Raw genomic sequence first — 23,493 nt, forward strand, 5'->3', positions numbered from 1 at the left:
CAGACAGACAGACAGACAGACAGACAGACAGACAGACAGACAGACAGACAGACAGACAGACAGACAGACAGACAGACAGACAGACAGACAGACAGACAGACAGACAGACAGACAGACAGACAGACAGACAGACAGACAGACAGACAGACAGACAGACAGACAGACAGACAGACAGACAGACAGACAGACAGACAGACAGACAGACAGACAGACAGACAGACAGACAGACAGACAGACAGACAGACAGACAGAGACAGACAGACAGACAGACAGAGACAGACAGACAGACAGACAGACAGACAGACAGACAGACAGACAGACAGACAGACAGACAGACAGACAGACAGACAGACAGATATTGTTCCAAGCGGATCAGCTTGGAACGAATTCTCAGGATGATACCAGTTTCGAGATATTACTTCCCGAACTTTCCGGAGAAATGCAATGGCGTTCCAGTTATTTATTTATTTATTTATTTATTTATTTATTTATTTATTTATTTATTTATCTTTATTTATTCCTTTATTTAGATACCCTAGTAAGGGCCCACAAGGGGCATTAGGAGGGGGGGACATAAAGCAGAACAGAATTTCCATAAACGAAGGAGCATTGCGGGTGGTAAATACAGCACTTTGGTACAGCAAGTCGTGAAACATATTGACAAGGTAAATATTCTTCCAAAAATGCACACTCAACGAAGAAAGAACAAAATAGCGGATGCGAATAAGTGCTCTGGGAGAGCAAATGTTACTAAAAGGGTAGGATTCGAGATACGTTAGCAATGCTGAATGAAATAAAGACGACTGTGTTAAAGTGGTAATTCTGGAGGGTAACTCATTTCAATCTTTTATTGATAAAGATTGAAAGAATTATGCATCAGTGCATCAAACGAGGTCTTGTAAAGAAAGTAACTGGAACGTCATCGCATTTCTCCGCAAAGTTCGGACATTGATATCTCGTAATTGGTGTCATCCTGAGAATTTGTTCCGAGCGGATCCACCTTGCGAACTCCGCGCCTAGGATTTGTATATTGCAATAAGGCCCATAAGGTAATTAGTTAAAAACCTAATTAATGCATTTTTATAATTAGTCGATTATGGATATCAATTTCTTGTGCAGGTAATGTCCCGCCTTTTCGAGTAGACCAGCTCATGAAATAGAATTGTGCTATCTGCCCCAGGCAACCTTCACAAATTTTTGGAAGTGTTCGCTGAAACACTTTGTATATTCGGGCGGCTGATCAAGCTGCCACCAGAAACGTTCCTCTATATCTTGCGCGAACAAGTTAACCGAAATCAGCTCCAGCGCAAACTCGACGCAGCGCCGCCCCTTCGTCCAGCGATGATGTCCGCAGCGCTCGAAGGCGCCACGCCGTCTGGCAGATGCGCGTCCTAAATGCGCGATCGAGAGGCGCGCGCGGCGCTGGTGTGCGCGTTTGAGGGTCAACCACGTGACAGCCGAACACCGAGGAGACCCCACGCTCCCTTCCTCCCTTCCAGCGAGCGCCGGCAGCCGCGCGGTTCCCGGTCAGTGGCGCGCTCCACCGGCGCGAGCGAGGAGGGAGCAGTCGCGACTGTCCCGTCACGGAGCGCGGAGGTGCCGATTCGCCTGTCGTCCGGCCAGTGGAAGAGGTGCCGCCGAGTTGGCAGCTGCTCTTCGAGAGGCCGGGCTGCGGCCCCCCCTCCGAGCGTGTCGACTTGGACGCGACATCGCTGGCGCCGACTTCAGTTCCTTTTCTCCCACGTTCCCAGACGGAATTTCGAGCTTCGGCTTTGCATTGACTGCAAGGACACGACGGATCCCTACCTCGCTTCCGTCCTGCTTTTCACGCACCGATTCGTACGCACCGCTTCTGGAGGACGCGCAAGATGCACCTGGTCGTCGAGAAATCCTGTCGTGAGGACGCTATGCTGTGAATGAAACCTACGATGAAAAGCCTACTTGCGGGGTGCCAAGACGTGGCATTAAAGTAAGTGCTGGAACGCTTGAGACTTGCAGAAGGACCCGAATCTTCATCGGAAGCCCTGTACCTTTTCTGCTAGCCACGCAACTGGTTTGGAAGGGACATTACGCGGATTATTCGCAGTTAAAAGTTTTCGCCGGGACAACTTGCTGCGCTAATAGGTCAGAACGGTTTTTGAATTGAACTTTTTTCTTTGTAAAACATTGACATAAGCCTACTTGCCGTTGCTCACTGACCATGAAAAACTGCAGACAAGAGTGACGCAAACAACGTCGTTAACGGTCGCACTTAGTTTGCCTATACTGTCACAAGCCATAGATATCCGTGTCCCGTTTTCTGTCTAAAGTAACAACCAAGCAGTTGTGTTTAGTCCGATTCTTACGCCTGGGCTGCTTTCCGTACCTTGAGCACTCGGGCACCTAGAATACATACCTCGGCCAGTCATCCTTCATTCCCTGCCCGACGTAGTGCTACAATGTGTCTATCTGTTCACCGCAAGCTTTGGTTCTCGAAACTGAATTCAATCGGTGCTGCATTCTCATCTCTTTGCGTCGGAGAGCGCTTCGGTGCGACGGATCCCGCATTCTGATCACGAACGCAACTGTCACTCCAGCAGCAGGATGAATGGTACTGAGTAGATGACCTCGAGAAAGTCAGGAACGTGACTGGGGACTCCGAGCTCATTGTTAAACGGGAAAAAAGAGTGTGCAATTGCAAAAGAAACGAAGAAGCAGGTGACAAAGCGCTGTGGGTTTGTGGGACGGCTGGTGAGATGCTGTCAACGGACACGAACTAACGGTGCGTGTCTGGACTTGGTGAAAGCGCCGAACACTGATTGCGGTGTCGGCCCCTACGAGCGGCGTTCTTTTTAGCGCTGACGAATGAAGTCGGTGCTGGATTTCTTGTCTTGAAACGCTGTCTTCTTGAAGGAAGCTTCTGCCGTGCGGACACTGGGACTCCAAAAAAGAAAGTGACAGCCGAAACTGCACTGGAGGTAAGTCGATTTCATCTTTCTTTTTTTTTTTGGTAAGCGTCAGAAACACGTTCTTTAGTAAAACGGAACGTTGTGGCAAGGTAAGGTTATTTTTAACGTTTTGTTTACCTCATTATTTGTTGAGTAATCAAAATAGACTTCTTTTTGTATTTTATAATTATATTTTTATTTCTACAGAGACAGTGGACGTGTAGTTCAGGTTTGGGGAGATACTCGTGGCACGAAAACGAGAAATAATCTTCAGCACGTTCCCGAAAATCGATTTAGAACGTTTCAAGATCTTTAAGATGTACACGTTAGTTAGTTCGGCCCATCTGCGGCAAAAGCAGCTGAGGCCATGCTGCGCAACAAGAAGATATGATTTTAGTATAGGTATGGTTTTTAAAAAAATATGCTATATGACAAACTATGAAATAGGGCGCAAGCGCAGAAAAAAGGACAGAAAATATAACTTATATTACTCTGCAGGAAAATGAGGAAGATGTGTACAGTTCATACTTGAGAGTCCGTAAAGAAGGAAGTCTAGTTTCAGCCCCCAATAAAATAAAATAAGATACAGCATAGCACAATACATATAGAGTAGTAATAAGTTGTGCCATTTGTTTACGGGGTACATCTAAGTAACTTTTCAGTTTACAGCTTATATATTTATATGTAAAAATGAAAGATGTAAAGCTCATAATAACTAATAATCCGCTCAACTCATTTAGCCTGAAATAAATATGCTTCATCCAAACGGTTAGCTTCAGCCAGACAGGACATTCCACAGGACACTTGACGACCTATGACATTGAGCACAATTTATGTCTTTGTTAAGCACGAATGTTTGCGACAAGCAATATATTATTGCTTTCTGTTTTTGTTTAACAGTGCGTATTCAAGTCAACTGAAAAACTAAAGAAGAAAGGCATCCGCAAGGAAACGAAATAAAAGATCCATTCCGAATGTCGTCAAAAACTACATTTTTTTTACTCATTCAAAGAAATATACCTGGCTTGAATTGATAATCAGCGCAGAATATTCACGAGGAAGAGATGTTATCCGTTATCACGCTCAGCTCAGTTCACTAAGGTACCGAAAAAAAAAAACGCTTTAGCAACAAGATATTTTGCACTGGTTCCAGGCAACCGCAATGTTAACAATAGGAATTTTAAATTATATTCCTATGCAAGACATAAATGATCATTTGCATTGAATGTAATAATAGGCTTCTGCGATAAAATACAACAATAATATTTTGGTTAAATTCATATAGGAAGTTTTACATGTATGGGCAGGAGTTGTTTTCTTTGGTCCCTCCATCAACTTGCGTACCCACCACCAGCCTGCCTGAAATGACTGGGTGATATATACAAAGGTGGCGTCATTTCATTGGCGAAACGACCAAGCATACATTACAGCCTTTATCGAGTTGCGTTGCACAGAAGGCACTATTTCATGAACAATCAGCTACGTATAGTAAAATTGAGGCTATCATAAAATTTTCACGTGTCTCTACATTTTGTATAGAATGTCTTAATGTATACTCATAAATGTGCGCTTACGAAGTTAAAGGACTAAGCCAAAGCTTGAAATTATCGAACTTGGCCCCTACTGTATTACTCTACCAGCAATCTAAGAACTATGCCTGCAGCCAAATTTACGAGGCTTTGCGTACCGACAAGTGACGCTAACGATTGTGGGACGCGTGTCGGTCAATTCGCCACTAAATAGTGTATGTACGACTGCTTATTTAGTTATAGCAGCAAGGGCAAGGAGGTTCAACGCGTTTAGCATTGTAGAATTGAGGCTTTCTGCCAGTGGTGCGCATATAAGTTTTAGTTGCACGCCATTATACAGCACCCGATACGCTTGAAAAGAATCGAACAAGCTAGCTGTAATCGCACCTAATTTACTTGAACGCAATCTGTTTTCTGAGTGCTTTCTTAGAAACCGCAGGTTGCGTAAGTTAACTGTGTGCATGCGCCGTATTCCTTCAAATCAGATGACCCAAAAGGAGTGGAAACACCATAAATAAAAAACTGAAAAAGAAAACCAGACAAATGTGAAGAACGTTTGAAATAAATGGCAGATGAAAACATTGAAATGAGATAAATGAAAGCATTGCACCTCTTGAATTCGTAAGTTAGCGTCATTGTGAACCTATGAAATGCGTGGTATTCAAAAAATAACGCATAAACGAAAGACGACTGGCGACGCCACATTTACATTATTTCTACACACCAGCGCTTCGTGATGTCAAATACTTTATTAAGTTCATTGTTTGTCAGTAAGTATAATCACACCGTAATTAAAAGTGCGACCAAGCCCTGTTTAGGGACCTTTGTAGACTTTTTTTTTTGCACAGGAAATGAGTAAGGTAGGCAGAAATGCATCGCATCTATTACATCAGACTGATGATATTGATGACGCTCTTCGAGGACGAAATTAAGAAGACAGGAAATTTGGACGACATTTTCGGCTTTTCTAGTGTATTTTTTAATGCAAGCGTATGTATCAACGGATACAATGAATGTAAATATAAGTTGGAAAGAATAATTAACCCACATGGTCTAAAACTAATGTAGCGCCCACGTTTTATGCGGAATTTGACTTTCTGTAGAAGTTAAAATATATTCAGCGCGGAAAACCGTGGCAACACGAAGAAGAGACATGACTGTTCCTCCTGCCGTTGTTTTGCCAGCTGCTTTCAATTATGCATTCATTCCAACTAACCCAACTTTTCAACTTACAGCTTCAAAAGGGGAACTATGCATGCCTTCAGGCCTGCGCATATGAAAAGCTGAATCAGTGACCTATGAACTTTTGTTTATATTGTTTTAGATGTTAACTGACATAGCTACCGGTCGAACAGCTCGTCAACTTTGAAGGGCAACAGAGTAAAATGTTGCGGCTGTTCATACAATTTCATTGACAGTGCTGTTGAAGAGGAGCTTTCAGAGTATGATACACTGGCGTCCATTCCTTTAAAGTGCTAAACTTAACCAAAGGGGACGGCAAGGGCCAGGGGGAGCGAGGGGGAGGGGGGGGGGTATCTGGAGGGATTGGTATGATTTTGCATGAATCAGCGCATTTTTTTCTGGAATTAACTAACTTAAGTTCACGTTGGTAACTTAGATACTGCTTCTTCTATTTAACGTTTTTTTAGTAATGTGACCTGCAGTGACCTGCTGTGACAGGCCCTACTTTGTGTGACCTGTACTGTGTGTTCTACTTTATTCTTTTAGATTTGTTATCTGCCTCTTTCTTTCCTCTTTCCTCCTCTCTTCCATTTCTATGTTTCTGTCTCCTCCTTTCTGAAGAGTAGGCCGGCGTTGTGCTCCTTCCGGTGGCAGTTGCCAGCCTTGCTTTCCCTTTCCTGTGTATGTGTTTTCAAATCAAATAATAATAATGAGCAACGGTATCTCACAGCGAAATGTGTGCATGCCCGTGGCGCTCACACAGTGTCCTATCTGTTCCAACCTAGAGCTTATGTGTTTACGACCCTCCGTGTGATTTCAGCATGGCGTGTGACCTTGACAGGCGTGATCGTGAATGTTAGAGCCGCATTCGTCTTAGCATGGCAAACAGAAAATTTTTTTTGTTTGGAATCATAAAGATTGGATCGTGCGAAATGTACGAAAGCATATAGAGCACCTAATTTGCGTGTTTCAGCGTCTTCACGATAAAAAGCACAGTGCTAAGCTCCATATTTACACTCCATATTTTATTAAAGATATTCTGTTGCTCAGAGCCAAGTTTTAGCCGGCATATTTCATTTATCATATAAATCATCACCCCTTCATCACCCCTTCGTGTGCTGTTGGCGCATCTAATAAAAGTGACAATCTGAGGAAAAATGGTAACCGGAAAAAAGTTACACAATGTATATGCATGACAATAATGTATAAAGCATACCGGGCGTAAACGCATGGAAACTCCCTGTTATCAGTGCCGTAATTGTATTCGCAGCTGCGGATGCGCAGAAGTGCCACTGGATGGTGCCACCGTACCAAGATGCTACAATTATTCGCATAAAGACTTTATCCTGAAGTTACTATATATGCATGCTTCATATTCTACATACGAACCGAATAGCTCGATGCGTTTATTTTTCTGTGCGTAATCAGAGCGTTGCACTGTTATGATCCCTGAAGATTATTATATACGACGCGCTCCGACCCGGCGACAACATCAGATGATTAATATACGTAAATCTAGACAAGCTGAACATTTTTGGCGATCAAGCTTCATAAAACATGCGCAATAATCGTAAATACGATTGCTAAATAAAGAAGTTTTACTGATTAATGGTCTAAAATATGACTTAGGGGCCATGCGGTATTTCCAAATTGAAGTCAAAGCATAAGCTTTTGCTAGGAGCTCAGAACCTTGGACCACAGTCGAGAAATACGCGTAAGCACTCAAATTGTGCAGTTAATTGGCATTGCTGTTTCAGTTAATACTCTTCTGGCCAGTGGAAAAATAGAGTACGGAAAACTGTTTGTTTGGACAGCAATTAACTGAAGCCACACTTTGTGTCCACATTTATTGAAGGTGGTGCATAAACCTAAAGGTTTTGCGAAGCGTAAATGCTTTGACTACTCGATGACTGCAACTGTTGCAATGTGTCTCATTTTGTCAGCCACTCAAGATTGAAATAAAAATGTTTTATTAAATAGTTAATTTGTTAATAATTGTTAATAATAAATTGTTCATAGATTATTCTGCAAATTTTCATGTGCGCCACTGATATATGGACCTTGGTAGAAAAAATTCACCGACGATTGCAATACTCCCTAATGCTAAATTTGAGCGCAGCTCTATTCGTGTTTTCATTCCGCAATATATTGGCTGGCGCGGACAATTTGTGCCAATTGTCATATTGGTTTGGTCCGTGACGATCGTTGCTAGAACATGCGGTATAGTTTTCAAGCATGGTGTAGTAGTAGAGTACATACTCACGGCGTACAGCTGGACGAAAGTGCCTGCCCATTGTGGTAGTGCAGTGGCTGTGACATTCCGTTAATAAATACAATGTTCCGACTTGCAGTCCGGGCTTCGGCCTCCGCCTGGCAAAACAGGCAGAATGATTAAGTATAGAACGCAAGCACCTCTTGTTTTTATTATCACAAAGGACCTGCGAACGTACGACACTCAGCATTCCAGTTACGTGTACTAATTTTCGCTCGTATATATCAATTATTGAGATCTGACAAAGAAAAAGAAGGGGTGGTGGGAGGGGGGAAGTGCGTATGAAACACGTGATCGCACAACTTCGCAAATATTCGCGATAACCGTATCTCGTAATGGCGCTGTGCTCAAGCATACCTCTTTGAACTAATACATATTTTTCAAGGAAACGTCATCTATGGCGGTATTCCACTCTTTAAAAATATGCGAGTACAGCTAATAACAATATCTACAAGTCAGGCAATAAGGTAAATTGCAGGCTTTCTTGTGTCACCTTTTACATTTTTTTTTTCAGAATTTGTTTTCTCACTCTTGACCATATATTTGTTCGCTTCGTCCCTATGAGGATCAGCACTTCAGTGGTCATATGCAGTCCGGCAAAACTCTCTGCTTTCCAAATCATAAGGGTTCTCTTTCTCTCCCTGATGCTTAAGGTAAATGCCACACAAAAATTCTAAATTTTACCAATGTGCCTGCAGTTTTGATCACCACCATTTCGAGGCCATTTCGTCTACCTTCGGGTTCGTTCGCTACATCAAGTTAGCATGTGCCTCGAGAAAGAGATTTGCGCAAGCGCTCTCTGCGATCAGAAAGCAGACTGACCAACAACGGCTTATCTCCAACGGCACGTACCAAGCAGCCCAAGTTGGTCCGACGGTTTTGTTTCGACCCCGGTTCTCTCATCCCACTAGCCTGATGCTGAGCCCATTCGACCGCGGATTACTCAATTAGCCATGAAGGCGGAAGAACGGATAGGTATTCGCCTGATAGTCCCCTGAAAGTGCCGGCAAGTTCCCAAGGAATGCTAAACGCATTAGAAATTAGTTTCCCCGGTAACGCGAAGCTGGCAAAATATACTGCGCAGTAAGCTTTAGACTGTTTTGTGGGGTGTGTGTGTTAGAGTGAACGTTCGCAGGTGCAAGCGGGCAATCTCCATTCGAGCAGAAAAAGAAGTGTAAGCCGTTTTCGTTGGTTGAAGTTGAGCCTCCGGATGATGAAGTGAAAGGACTCGGCTTTTACTACTCCTCTTACCTTTCCGGACTTAAACACTAGTCTCTACCAAAACAATCCATTAGCTTCCCAGCGCTGACTTGGTTCGGCTTTTTTCAAACATGTACTGGGGCTACTGCATTATTAGCCCTCACGCTATCATTAAGCATGAGCAGAAGCCGAACGCTAGAAGAAGTTTAATAAAGATGAAGCAGACTAGCTCATTCATTTTTATTGCATGCAAAAGAGAAAAAAACTTAATCTAGGACCAGCTCCTGAACTGAGAAGACGACGTGCTAGAACACGAAGAAGAACGCGAACGCCAGTTTTATCCAGTACACAGATGTTGATAGGGCGTTAGCCAATAAAGCAGCTGCTGGCACGATCGCGCTGTCTAGGATCGGTATTCTCCACTGATATAGCACCGGAAGATCGGTTGATACGTAGAATCCTGGACTGCCAATCTGTTGGCCGTAACTTCTAATCCTCACGGGTCAATGAGCATGTTTCTTTGATTATTTTTTTTTGGTAAGGATATTGAGATTCCACCTACGGGCTTGGGCTGACACCGCCGTGCATCGAAGCGACCAGGGAAGTCAGCCCATAAGAGTTATTCGTGTAATACGATTCTGAGAGCAGAGTCGAGTGAATGACTCTGTCAAGGAGGTGGGTTTTCTGGCGAATGTGATTGTATGTTTTCACCTTTAGTCATTCAGTCCTTTGAAAGGTAGAAAAGGGACGCCAATTTTCGCGGTGACATAAAAAATTTTTCCATGACGCGATACGATTCCCACAGGGCCAAACGACCCATTCCTAATTTTTTCCTTACACCCGCACTTGCTAGATTAGTTTTCTCACTACTCCGCGCACAAAAAGCGGGTGGCCTTTATACAGCGTCGGCTTGCGTACTTCGCCCACAAACAAGCCGTGTGGCCCTGGTGAGCCCAATTATGTTTTAATGTGATTAGCAATCTTAGCACATTTCATGCACTTTACGGGATGTTTCTATGCTTGTTTCTATGTTCCAAACCGTTTGCCCGCCAACTTGTGTCACTGGACAGTTCATGGTCTCATGAGCAAAGCATCGGGCTGATGTGCTGAGGGAACCGTGTTCCGAACCAACTTGGGTCAGTCAACTAGCTTGGGTCAGTCACTATGTGAAACTGGGTTTGTGCCACTGTTCAGTGAACCTCCATGATGCCAACTTGGGTAACTGGGTCACGGGTTATATGCTCCTTAATGAAATAAATTGCGGCAGCTAGTACCCATCTCACGATCACTGTCGACGGTAATGCGTGAGCATTGAATTAATATAGCGACACCAGGTATTGCCCCCTTCGGAAAGAGTCATGTATTAGGCGAGTACTACAGCGGAGCTCCTCTTTCTTGCTTTCCTAAGAACACTAGGTGCCATCTGGCGCCGCCCCTGCGAAGCCTGCCCGTGGCCTCCGAAATGCATGGCGTGCAGGTGCATGCATGAGAACGCGAAGAAACACGTCATGTGGCAACCGGGCTCCTGTTTCACACTTATTTCTGGACACACTAGGCTATCTAGTGGCACTGCCGAGAAGTCCACATGCGGCTTCCGAGACAAGAAGCGTGGCACGCCGGAGCCTGCGAACGCTGAGAACTGTCCGATCTCTTGCCACACACTGAGTGGCACATCATCAGTCATCCAAGTTCGCGAGAAGTTCGTTGAAAAGCGGCACATACCCAATGGAGAGCGCGCCCGCCTCGGCTGCAGGAGGTTGTGGGTTCGATTACCACCGCCGCCGGGCACACAGTGGTTGAAATGGACACAAGCGTACCCCGGCCTGGCGTTCGGCTTCTCTCAGGGGTGATACGCTTGGGAAAGGAGCCTGCGCCCTAAATTCCCGTCGAAACCCTGGTGAGTTCAAAAGAAAAAACAATTACACCGTCTACCCGCAGGGGAACCCTGTGTAGTATGCGAAGCAGCCATGGGGTCGACTCAAGGTAGTTTTATCAGCTGTATAAACTTGTGCATGCAGCAGCACCAGCAACGTGCAGAACTGTTGTCGACGCCGTCGGCGTTTTGCCCGCGTTCGCACCAAACTCGCGCGGCGTTGGTGACTGTTGCCGGTTCCTCTGGGGCGCCTACCGTCGCACCTCTAACCTAAGATGCTTCGCATTATTGCGCGCGGAGCCGCAGGTGTTACCATTCGTTGCGCAATCCGGAGAGAAGAGGAGCGTCGGAGAGGAGAGGAGGAATGCCGAGAGGACAGGAGATGAGACAAGGAGAGGAGAGCAGGGGGAGGAGGATGCACATGCACAGTGCAGGTGTGGAGAGGAGAGGAGGAATGCCGAGAGGAGATGAGACAAGGAGAGGAGGGGGAGGAGGATGCGCATACGCAGTGCGGGTTTGCGCACGGCGGATGGATGGAGGGAGGGAGTGACATAGCCCCGAGCATAAGATGCTTCGCATCTAAAAGTGATGTTTGGGCCGCTCCCATGGCGGCTATTTTCGATGTGGCGCCCCAAGCCCATATTGAGGTGGGGACGCCTTCGGGTTGAGGCCAAACACCTCTTCCCAAGCATTGAGGTCCCACAATGGCCGAGCACGAGGCTGGGAGCGCGCTTGTATACGTATTTTACTGGTAGCTACACGGCAGCAGTACTTGCCTCCCACCGCCGTGGCGGATGCTCTTCAACAAGGCCGTCTGTGGTTGGACAAGAGGCGCCCAGAGACAACTCCTAAAATTTCTATTGGGCCCTCTTTCGAGATGTGAACCCCCACGAGAGCCGAGCACCAGGCCAGGGAACACTTCTACCCATTGGTAGTTTTCCGGCAGCACCGGGAAGTTATGGCGCAGTTCGCTAAAGCCTTGGCGTGATAAGCTTTGACTGAATAGCGGTGCATACCCAATGCCTTTGTGGCGCAGACTGCTAATGCGTCGGGTTGCTGGCCTTGAGGAACCCTTGCGATGTTGGTTTGATTCCACTTAGAGTCGGAGAAATTAAGGGGATCTTTCTTGTCATTGTTGAGTGGCAAATTCCCAGTAGCCCATACCCAGTTGCCGAAGTTGGCACCAAAGTTAGCGGAAAAGACATTCATTGAAGATCGGCACACGCCTACTGGCGCATACCCTGTGACGCAAGTTAACACCTAAAATATTCACTGCAGACCAGCTCAGACTGAATGGCACATACCCTGTACTCCAAGTCGGCGTCAACGAGTTTCTTCGAACAGTGGTACCTACCCAGTCCCGCGTCTACAGTGAGCCATGTGGGCGTGATAGATGGACGGATGGATTGAATAAACTTTATTGAAGTCCTGCAGGTCGTGACTCATCTCGAAGGGCGTGATAGATGTCGTTGAAAAATGGCACGCATGTACACCTTGCCACCTACTCAGTGATTCAAGTTGGTCCGATGGTCAGTTTCAAACCGCGTTACCTCAGCACAGCAGCCCGATGCGCTACCCATTCGACCACTGACTACCCAGTGACCGAAGTAGAAGGGAAAATGGTTAGATATAAACTTGCTAATATAGATACATAAATGCACAGATAGTGACAGAGCCCCCGGAGGGTGTGTGAAGCACCATAACAATGCCAACGCATTTAAAGAATCGTATTCGGTGCTAGGTGGAATGAAACCCACGTCATAAATATTCAGAGAATCTTGTCTTAATATATCTTTACACACTTACTAAGCGCAGAATTTGCGGCAGTGCCGCTAGATTGGCAGCGCTCCATGAGGGAAGCGCGAGGGTGGACCCTGGCTGGATACTCGCCTCAAACATGACGCGTTTCGACGGTATCGATAGGTTGTGTTGCTACATTGCTTCCATGCTAATAGCCCTAACGTCGACATTACCCGAGGGACAGCTTCTTCCAAAATATCTTCAAGACAACGTCTTCTTTGCTGAATTGACACGGGTTTGGCGCATCTGAGATCTTGGTATCTTGTGACAACCTTCGGAATAAAATGGCCCTTTAGCGCGGGCAGAGCGTGATAGCGAGTGGAAAAAAGTATCAAAATGCAGGTCTCAACGAGACAAGAAGTGACAATTAGTCGCAGAGTAGGTAAAATGAACAATACGGGCGTGATTAGCGCCAGTATCACATTGCGCCAGTATCCCAGTTACCACATCGCGCCATAGACTGCATTACCTGCGGCATCGTCCTACCTGGCATCATAGTAAAAAAAAAGGGGGGGGGGGGGTGGAAACACTATAATATCATGAATGTGAAAAACAGACACAATACAAAGTCCAATCAACATGTAATCACTGAATCATCTGAACCGCCATGTACGTCGACGTTGTCTTCTTTAGTGTTGACACATAGATAACCCTTTTTTTCTCATTGTTAGCCAGCAATCCGTACTTCTTGTTACTCACGCCGCCATATACAATCTCCACGTTCTAGGTAAATCAGACGTTCGTATGGCTGCGGTGGTGAGCGAAAAAGCCTTGTTGCTGCAACGTGGGAGCCACTCTATAGGAACTACCTACCATGACCACGCTCGAGCACAGCAGCAATTGCTGCGTTTGAGTGAGGCTGTGAGCCAGTAAACAGACCCCTAGTACTTCCGAAGGGGGCGAGAACTCCCTTATATAGCTTTGCTGTCTTTGATGTATCAGTTATCAGAATGGCATACATCTGCGAAGGATTCTTCAAAATGCGATTAGCATTCTTTGGGAACTTTACCCACTTTACAGCATGTTTGTTTGTTTTCATGCCTTAACTTGGATCATTGGGTGCGCCACTGGGTTTGCGCAACTGGGTCTGTTCCCAAAGAGACAATTACTTAAAGCACCGGGGAGGTGCCTACTCTTGGTCAATCCCACAGAATAGGTATGTGTGACGCTCTTCAAAAAAGAAAAATGAAACAAAAAGAAAGAAAAAAAAGAAACCTTTGCCATTTATCCGGTTTTGGGCCGAAGGGAACCCGGTTCACATGGATTTATTAAGCACACCAGCAATGCGTAGTAGTGAAAGCCAGGGAAACGATGTACCTTGTTTTATTAGAATGTGAAGATATATACTGGCTGTCGGTTTAGACTACTTGAAGCCCTAGGGTTCAGAGATAGCAAAGGGGAAAGTAAATATGTCAACAATAGAGATTACTAAATAGTGATTTGAGGTTTGGTGGCAGAAAAGTAGGGAGACCACAAACAATGGAGGCGTACAAAACAAGTTTCCCAATTGTGGTTCAGAAAGTGTGATGCTGAGAATCATTTTGTGTCCGTGTTTCTTTTATAAGCATAGGCATGCCATCGGGCAAAATAAGAACAATAGCTTGAAGGCATTACCCGTTTCAAAGGGGACGCTCACAGCACCCATCCATCCAAAGCGCGAGAAAGGAGCTCGGCTGCAATGCACGGGGTGTCGTACATGACGTGTTTCGACGGTGACAATACGGTGTGTCGCTAAATTACTTCCATGGTAATATCAATAAGGTCGACATGCATCGTAAGATGGGTTCTGCCGCATTTTTTGTTCCTTCGCCTTTGCTGCAAAGTTCACTTGCATAAGTTTCTCACGGAATTCCCTTGGCTTTGCTGGCTGCTGCTTGACATTGATCACCTCACTCGTGGTCAGGATAACTACTTCAAAGAGAAGAGTGCCAGTGCTTCCTAGCTGCTTTCGCAGCGTACATCCGTGCAATGTCCTGCTGGCATTGTCATCACCGCATGACTTGCGCATCGTAATTTTCTGTGTAAATTGCTCAAACGTGGTTCGGAAAATTTGAGAAAAAAAACATAATCAGTCAAATACCAGGTGTATGAGAAGCGGAAGTCATACCACGGAGACTTCACAGAAGCAAGGCTTGATTACAACCACTGTGCTTGTGGCGCCCCTCCAGAACCAAAACTCAGCATTGTGCTCGTGGTAATCATGTGTTATCTTGGATGACACAGGGATGCGGCTGCCGTGGTTACGCGATTTCGTGGTGCAGTATTGTGACGCGTCGTTGCCAATCATGATGACGCTACTTAATTGTGGGTACCAACTAGCAGCAATTGCCACCGAAATTTATCATAGCGATGAACTCTGGCGTACGAAGCAAACCCGTTGTAGTAGGCTGCCTGGGGTCTATTTGGGAAACCACATGGTCACCAGCTGCGTTCCGTACATTGCTAAGCTTTCTATAAGCAGATGTGAGGCAAGATACTCATACTAAAGCTTGTGCTCTAAGTGTCGCTAGACGAACTTCTAAGGTGATGATACTACACGACATGTACACAAGCTGCGACGCTCTTTTCAGTCTTTGGATTCTTTATTTGAACATTTTAGTTTCAGATTTTGGGCTGCCAAGTTTGTGATGCGGCTTTTACATGAGCGCGGCACTTACGGCATGTCTACTCGTACATATACTTTTAAATGCTTTTTCATTGAAGAGTCTAGTATTCAGTTGGGGACTGCTGTGTTAAGAAAGACGACGGTGGCATAAAATTGACAGTCACCCTTTAACAGAAAAGAAGGAGAACCGATAAAATAATGTGCGGTAACAAAATTCCAGCGGTGTCAACGTTGCGAATGAACTCAAGGGACTAAGCTGTGCTGAAAGATTCGGATTATCGGATCAAAGAAGTTATTTATTTCCTAAGAGATGACACAGAACGTATATAGTGAGATATACTTCGTTTCATTCATGTTAAAGAAGGTTTTCTTGCTAGGCGGACGACTAGCGTACGTCTCGAAATTATGAGGATAAAATTTTCGTCCAAAAGAGACACATAGACACTAAGCTGTGACATAAATCTTCTTATTTAGGTGTCATGCTGCTGCTTCTTTCTGGGCCTTTATCGATAATTTCTCGAGCACTGATTGCCGTTATGATATTACTTCTAAATGCGAAGAATTTCATGGCGAACATTGGGGTACTTGACAGTATCTATCTAGCCACCTACATCTTTGTGCTCTCATGGTCGTTTCGTTAGCTTGTATTCTACCTAAATTGGCATACTATGACAAGAGTATATGACGAACATAAACTAAATGTCAGGACATGCGTGTCATGTAGATCATGAAACAACTGCCTACGCCTTGGTTCTCTCATGGTCGTTTCGTTAACTTGGTAGGTACCAAAATTAGCATAGTATGACATGAGAGTATGCCGAACTTAAGTGCCAGGTCATGACATAAATGTCATAACGTGCGTGTCATGTAGGTCATGACTATGACCCAGCAAAAAATATGAACACTCAAAAACCACTGAAATGAGTTCAGACGTGGGTACCAAGTGAAGCAAACACTAAAGGATGCTGGTAGAAGTCATAGACATGAGCATGACTCAGCAAAATGACAATGACTCAGCGAAAAAAGATTAACACTCAAAAACGATTGAAATGAATTCGGACGTGGGTACTTAGTGAAACAAACCCTATAGGATGGTGGTAGACGTCATAATCATGAGCTTGACTCAGCGAAAAAAGATTAACATTCAAAACCCATTGGAATGGGTTCGGATGGGGTACTAAGTGAAGGAAAAGGCTAAAGGTTGATGGTCGAAGTCCTAGTCATGAGCATGACTAAGGCTTTCGCCTTAAGGCCTCTTGGTGTAGCTAAGGGACTCCTGAGGACTCATGACATGAATGTCATGACATGCGTGTCATGTAGGTCATGAAAGAGCCACCTACATCTTGGTCCTCTCATGGTCGTTTCGTTAACTTGGTAGGCTCCTCGCACACTGTATCGCATAACATCGATTCCCACAGGGTATGGGATCTGCGGGTTTTTTTTTTTAACAGCGGAGCTGTTAAAGACCGTCCGTCGCGGACGAAAAATGTGGGCCTATCTACGTGAGAGCAGCCCTCTTCGTGAGGAGTCGTGATCTGCAGGACGCATAAAAGTCATCCAATATCCATCTTGGCGGTAGTGCAGAAAGGGTACAAGCGCAATGGCACATACCGCTGTCAACTAGCGAAGCTGAGCCTGGATAAGTCTAGCAAAACATAGTTGGGACTACTTAATCTTAGTCAGTCACCGATAGCCAATCGATAGCCATTCAAAAGCTAATCAATAATCGATCAATAATCAATAAATTACAGTAAATGCTGGGATGACTTGGTAGTGCTTAGCCTAGCACAAAAGCCAGGGCTAGCTAGGTGCCTATCAGCTCCGCTGTTTTTTAGCATTGCGCCTAAAGCTAATTTTTTTTTCTGCAGGCTGTTCATATTAACGTATAGGCTTCGTGCATTGTGCGGTTCCGTACATTGTGTTGTCGCGTGTGACAGTCAAATGGATGGTTGCTTTTCATCAAAGTAATTTTGTAAGGCGATCATTGTTTACCATTTTCTTTTCTTTTCTTCTACGTCACGAGAACCTTAGGTTTCTTTTCTCATCCTTGTATACATGAGCGGCATGTGAAGTCTAATTACAACTGATATGAAATTACTGCATAAACATTGATATCAATAGAAAGAGACAAAAAAAGAAACGGCGCGTTTACAGAAGCGGTTGAGAGTGATACAAGAGAGATATCAGACTATAGAACAAGCTTGGTAGTTTGAATGTTAAACTACGTTAAACTATATTAGCCAACTCTTTAAATCAGCAAGCTATGTTCATTCAAGATGCATACGAGCGTACGATATTCACAGGATTCGGCCCTTCGAGCGCATCTGAATCTCTTTACTATAGCATATTTATGAGTGAAATCCGCGTATTGTAGGTGCTTAACGTTTCGCTCTGTGGTGTGATATTCTCGAGTGAGGAAGTTCCTGGGACGACGCCTTCACGCTCAATAAAAGCAGAAAGAAATGAAGATGCCAGAACGTTGCTCCCTCGGAGTCCACGGTGTCTGAGGTAATGCGTGCGGTCACGCAGGCCATTTGCTCGTGCGAGAAAACAGGTTAAACGCCCTCGTGCGATATTTTCTCTTGGCAGCATCGCCCCTTGGCTACAAGCGTAGCCAACCGATTTTCGGCAGGGCTAACGACTCGGCATTTCGTTTGTATTCTCAATGTTGCTCTTTCGCTGCGCGCGCCTGTGCGTGAGCTTTCTTGCATAGCGTGATCAGGACGAAATGAGAGATTGTGGAATACAGCTATAGGGCGTGCGCGTTAAGGTAATCAGGAACCCGGTGATGTTGTCCCCGTGACAATAGATCGTTCATTATACGGCGTTGCCCATTCTGGTAGCACGACAATTATCGCTGTTATTAGAGCACGAATTTTATTTCTAAGCGTATTTAAGCATTGTTGACGGGGAAAAACCGCACTACACTGAGTCAATGTATGAAAATACGTTTTATATACAGCTGCTTTTATTCTAAAAATAAAAAAAAATCAAATCCCTTTTTTTAAGAAAGATGGTTGAACGCGAAGCTTCTGCCCATGCTAACTGAATCAAAGTCAAAGTCCAAATCAAACAACGACGCAAAGTACCCAACCCAAGAAATGCTGAGGGACCCGATGCGGTGCACATGTGATTTGATTGCCTGTTTAGGATTCTATTTTTTTTTTGAACGTTCAAGTTGAATGAAGACACATTTCGTTAAGTTGCATAGCCTTAATTTTAGCTCATGTAGTCGTTGATTACACGCACACACTCACACTTTCACGGACTGCATGCCGTTGCTGAAACACAGGATCGGCCTTATAGGCATGAACGCGCTCGCGCTTACGTTTGCGTACGGCAGCCTCTACTTCTGCCGTGCGCAGCACCCACGGCCTACTCATGGTGACGGCCGGGAATGCATTGCGTGACGCGTGTAGATCAATGCAGATATGTACAGTCGCGAGCAAAAGTTTGTGGACCAAAGGTGCCACGATTTTATTTATTTTCTTTCTTCGCAGTCTGGGCATTCCGGCTGAAATCAAGAGCGCACGCCTACGTGCACGTGTTTGGACGATACAACGTATTAAGCCAATTCGAGGTCGCGGAGCTGCGCTTGAATATATTAAAATTTTTTGCTGATGCCATGGTCTCCAAACTTTTGCTCGGGACTGTACAGGTCGTCTGGGGTAGCGTGGCGTTGCAGTTCCCATTGTGCTTATCGGTACAACTGCGAATTTAAACTGTAGTTTCCTACGATTGTGTTCGCAGATGCGCAGATTATTCTATTGTTCGATTGTGTGCGCAGATGTGCAGATAGTTCCATTGTGTAAGTTGGCTTTCCGGCAGTGCGTATTCGGTGCTCACGGACGAATCAGTGAGACATAGAAAGCTTCGCTTTAAAAAAAATCTCCACACATTGAAATTTGTGGAAGTTTCTTTGGGGAACACACTAGCGCGCCTGAATTGAGTGTCTCTATCACGAAACGAATGGCCTGGATGTGCGCATGTTAGTTAACAACTACATCTGTACAAATATATAAATATGCTACGGGAGGCAAGGCAGGCGTTCTACTGACCTCTTCCCACAGAACTATGCTGTATCTATTGCTGCGGTTTAATGGTAGTTGTTTTGCTACTCAGAACGAAGTCCATTCCGCTCCTGAACACGTAAACATTTCCTCAGCGGCGAGGGTAATTCCGGTTGAGCTACACAGCAAAATGTCTGGTGTACCGAGGTATTGAAGCAGATTCAGACATCCTACATATCTGAAATAGTTCCAGATCTCCCACGATGGTTTCTACTATAGACAACCATGATGTTAGAAACGTTGAACACCACCAATAATTAATACCTATGTCGCGACTGCATTGTCTGTGCACTTTGACGGACGGTAAATAATAAAAAAAGACAATGGCGAAGCTTTGCAAATGACCGAACGTTTACTGCCCAGCCGGACAATGAGCACGTTCAATGCTCTGGACGTTTTGGGGTACACGCTTACAAATGTTCATTTAAGACTGCTTTAACGAGCCGTACGAAGGCGATTCTTGCGTGCCTACAAAAAATGACTCGAGTAATTTCTCCGCCCAACGCGCCAGACGTCGGCACTGACAATTTCCGATTTCTCTCTCTCTATATATATGTAAAGGCACATTATGCATAATTACAGTACTTGCAGGAAAGCATTTCAGAATCTACTCGCACATCTTTTTTTTTTTCGTTGCACGAACGGCCAATTCATATATTTCTTTTTTTTTTTTGCAGCCGGGACAAGAGATGGCGTGCAAAGAGAACATTGTAACAAACTGATATACAATTCAGTTATTGTAAAACATTTCATGTTTATGTTAGAGGGCTGTTAGTTTGACATTCGCAATATTCAATGTATTATGGTAGCACTATAGATACTTCTCTCTGTTTAGTATCACAAGGGCAGTACGCAACAAATATAATATTTTCTTGCTAAATAATTAATTTCCTACAGTTAATTAGTTGTTCCTAGACGTCCTAGGTGTAGATATTAAGTTTAAGAAGATTAAACACCTAGAAAATGTCAAATTTACAACAACGATGCTCTTGAACAAATTTTACTAAGGACACGTAACCCACTCAGAGCTTCAAACTGAAACAACTCATTTAAAAACGCCAATGCTCGTGCGTTTTCCAGCCGGACACAGTGACGCTCGCTTATAAAATTTTAATAACAGAATTTTCGTTTTTGCTAATAGATGTCATTAGCGAATAATGCGAAATTAAAGTTCAGACCATAAATCTATTCAAGGTAAACTTAACTGACGGGATCGTTAGTAAAACACGATAATAGTGGTGCGTTTGAAGGAGTTTTAAATCATGTAAAATTCGTTTCAGGAAGTTCAGCCTGATTATCATGCGTCTCCATGTTCGGTGACAAACCATCTTAGGTTTGGCGTCTTTATTTGAAATTAATATACTCTATTTTCCCGGAATATTTATCTGAAAGGGCTGAACATATTATCACCCGTTAAGTCGGTTTGTGTAAAGATTCGGGATAAGCATACTCTTCTACAGTTATGTTTAAAGTGACGCACTTATGCTCTGCCCTGTGGACTCAACTTGAACTGCACTGTGGGCTTAGATTTACCATCCATGTTAGTGTGCGAATGAATCTTTGCATCAACGGATAAAGACTACAAAGTGTACAGGAAATTTGGGTAGAGCATCCTTTTATCTATACTGCGCTTGACTATAACCATGTTAAAACTACATTAACGAACGGATCGCACGACTTCCTGGCGGGCACTTTTTCCAGTAGCAAAGCCCGCGAGCGGCGTGCTGTTATAATTTGGGAGCGCTCGACTAGTTACGGTTACCAGAGCTAAATCGGTGCCCGTAAATTTGGAGCTATAACTGCGAGCACAATACGAGTGCGTTTATATTATGTGGCAATGCCGCTTCCCCCCACTGCTACCCACTTCATTATACCAAGAAAGATTATGCGTGGCGGCCGTCGTAGGCGCGAGGAAAAAACCATCGTGAAAGACGTAATTTGATATAGAATCGTATGCAAAGCGACGAAAGATGGTCTTACCGAATATTAGAGGAGTAATATTTGCAGAGAGCCAAGCAGTTTCTCGAGCGCCGTTTGCCGTATACGTGCGTACCACCCCAGACGACCGGCACGTGGCTTCAAGGCCATTGCCTACATGCTGTCCAGCTTCAATATACGCGCACGCGATTCACGTGCGTCCCTCATTACTGGAGCATGTGGCGTTACAGGCTGTGCCAGATGAACCAGTGAACGAGCCCAAAAGAAGGAGAGAGAGGGCGCGCGACACGCGTTTAATGATTTGCCTTTCCGTTCAATCCAGTAGACATTCGCATCGCGTACATGGCAGGCGATGAACGAAACTGACTCGCGCAGACCTTCATTTGTTTTCCTTTTCTAGAGCAAGTCCTATATTACAAGCGCCACTCATTTTGCGAGCCATCCCTAAATCGTGTGTATACAGTCAGCAGGAAAAGGAACCGACGAGGTTTGGTTGTAGCTGCGCAGCGGCACCGTGACCCCCTGGAGTGTTTCCCCGGGGCAAACAGTGAGTGGAAGCTTTGTGAAACGCGCTGCCCTGGCAGACACGTTCGGGACGCGATGTAAAGTTTCGGTGACGGGATCGCTCGTTCGGGCGCTGATGTACTGCAGGGAGGCGACGACAAGCAGCGTAGAGACTCGACGACCGTTACCCGCATCCAGCCTCGCGCCCAGTTCTTTTTTTTTTTTTATTACCTGTACACTTAGGCGCCCATCACCACCGCTCCTTCTTTTTTTGTCTTCTTTCGTCTCCAAGCATTGATCGCTTTCTCGCTCAAACGCGCATCAAGAAACGTGCGTCCCTGCGCAGCCGCAACCGCCTGCTGAATTTGGCTGAGGGGCGGGTCGGGGGAGGGTGGGTAAACGGGTTGACTGGCTGGTGTGCTCGAATTTCGTTTTCATGGCTCGCTGGCGTAACGACAGCACCACCGCTTCGAGTTGTTCCTTTTGTTGACCAACTTCTTTTTTTTACGTGTTGGCACGAAAGAAGAGGAGCAGGAGGAAGCAGAAAAAAATCAGAAGAAGTAGAATGGAAAGTTCTTGTTTTTCCGGAATAAAATGAATGGCCGGGCATCCACTCTACTCCACTCCGAGTCTCGCTGTGTTTGTTCCTTTCCTTTTTTTTTTGTCTCCTACACTCGCTGACATGAATGATTGTTGTTGGCCCCGCACTAGGCAGCGAGATGAGGGCGTATATGGGCAGCAGAAAGGGTCATTTTCGAGGCGAAGAAGCAAACAAGCGGCAGTGAGACAATACCGCCAGCCTTTAAAGTCAGTCAAGGCCAGACAACAGTGCATTCAGAGTAATAGGCAGCAAAAAAAAAAAAAAATCCACGTTAGGCGACCTTCTCTTTTTGTCAAGTTTCGTGCCGCGTATGTGCATCACATTAAGCAGAAGAGTATTCGTGCGGTACACTTTGATTTGTTTTGTAGGATGGCCAGTGTTCAAAGGGTGACTCTATAAGCAAGTACGCTCAGACACTGTGTGGCCTAAATGCGCCTTATGCTTTAAGTGACGAAGGCTTTATGAAATTTCAAGAACTCGTTGGAAAGCAGTGAGCAAGAAATCAGCAAAGTATATTTCCGGCTTGTTTTCAGATGATATAAACACATTCTCTCAGCAACGATGTCGCCAGGGGAGATACCACAGGAGGTCCAAATTTCCGGAGTCCCCCACTACGGCGTGCCTCATAATCAGAACTGGTTTTGGCACGTAAAAGCCCATAATTTAATTTTAATTTTTTTTAGGGGAGATCTCCTTATAACCTCCGCTTGAAACATTCAGTACTTGGCTGTACTTCGCCACTTTTGTATCTATTTTTAATGAAACATTTGACACACGCGATTACCATATCGCTGCGACTAGTTGCACCCGCAGTGGTGGCGTAGAGGCTTTGGCGTCGCGCTGCCATGCCCGAGGGCGCGAGATAAAATCCCGCCCAAGGGGGTCGCACTTCGTTGGGAGCGAAATGCAAGAACGCCCGTGTACCGTGCATTGAGTGCACGTTAAGGAACCACAGGTGGTCAAAATTAATCCGGAATCCCCCACTACGGCGT

At 45.1% G+C, this 23,493-nt stretch overlaps 1 long non-coding RNA gene across 1 annotated transcript in view; it reads left to right on the forward strand.

The window, feature by feature from the left end:
- Nucleotides 1-1,555: 1,555 nt before the first annotated feature.
- The window catches only part of LOC125943179 (uncharacterized), a 189,666-nt gene continuing 167,728 nt past the window's right edge, over nt 1,556-23,493 (forward strand). The window contains exon 1 of the long non-coding RNA XR_007465626.1: nt 1,556-2,957. This is a non-coding gene — a long non-coding RNA (uncharacterized LOC125943179). The remainder of the gene's footprint in view (nt 2,958-23,493) is intronic.

Source organism: Dermacentor silvarum, chromosome 2 (assembly GCF_013339745.2).
Source record: "Dermacentor silvarum isolate Dsil-2018 chromosome 2, BIME_Dsil_1.4, whole genome shotgun sequence".
In the NCBI taxonomy this organism is placed as follows: Eukaryota; Metazoa; Arthropoda; class Arachnida; order Ixodida; family Ixodidae; genus Dermacentor; species Dermacentor silvarum.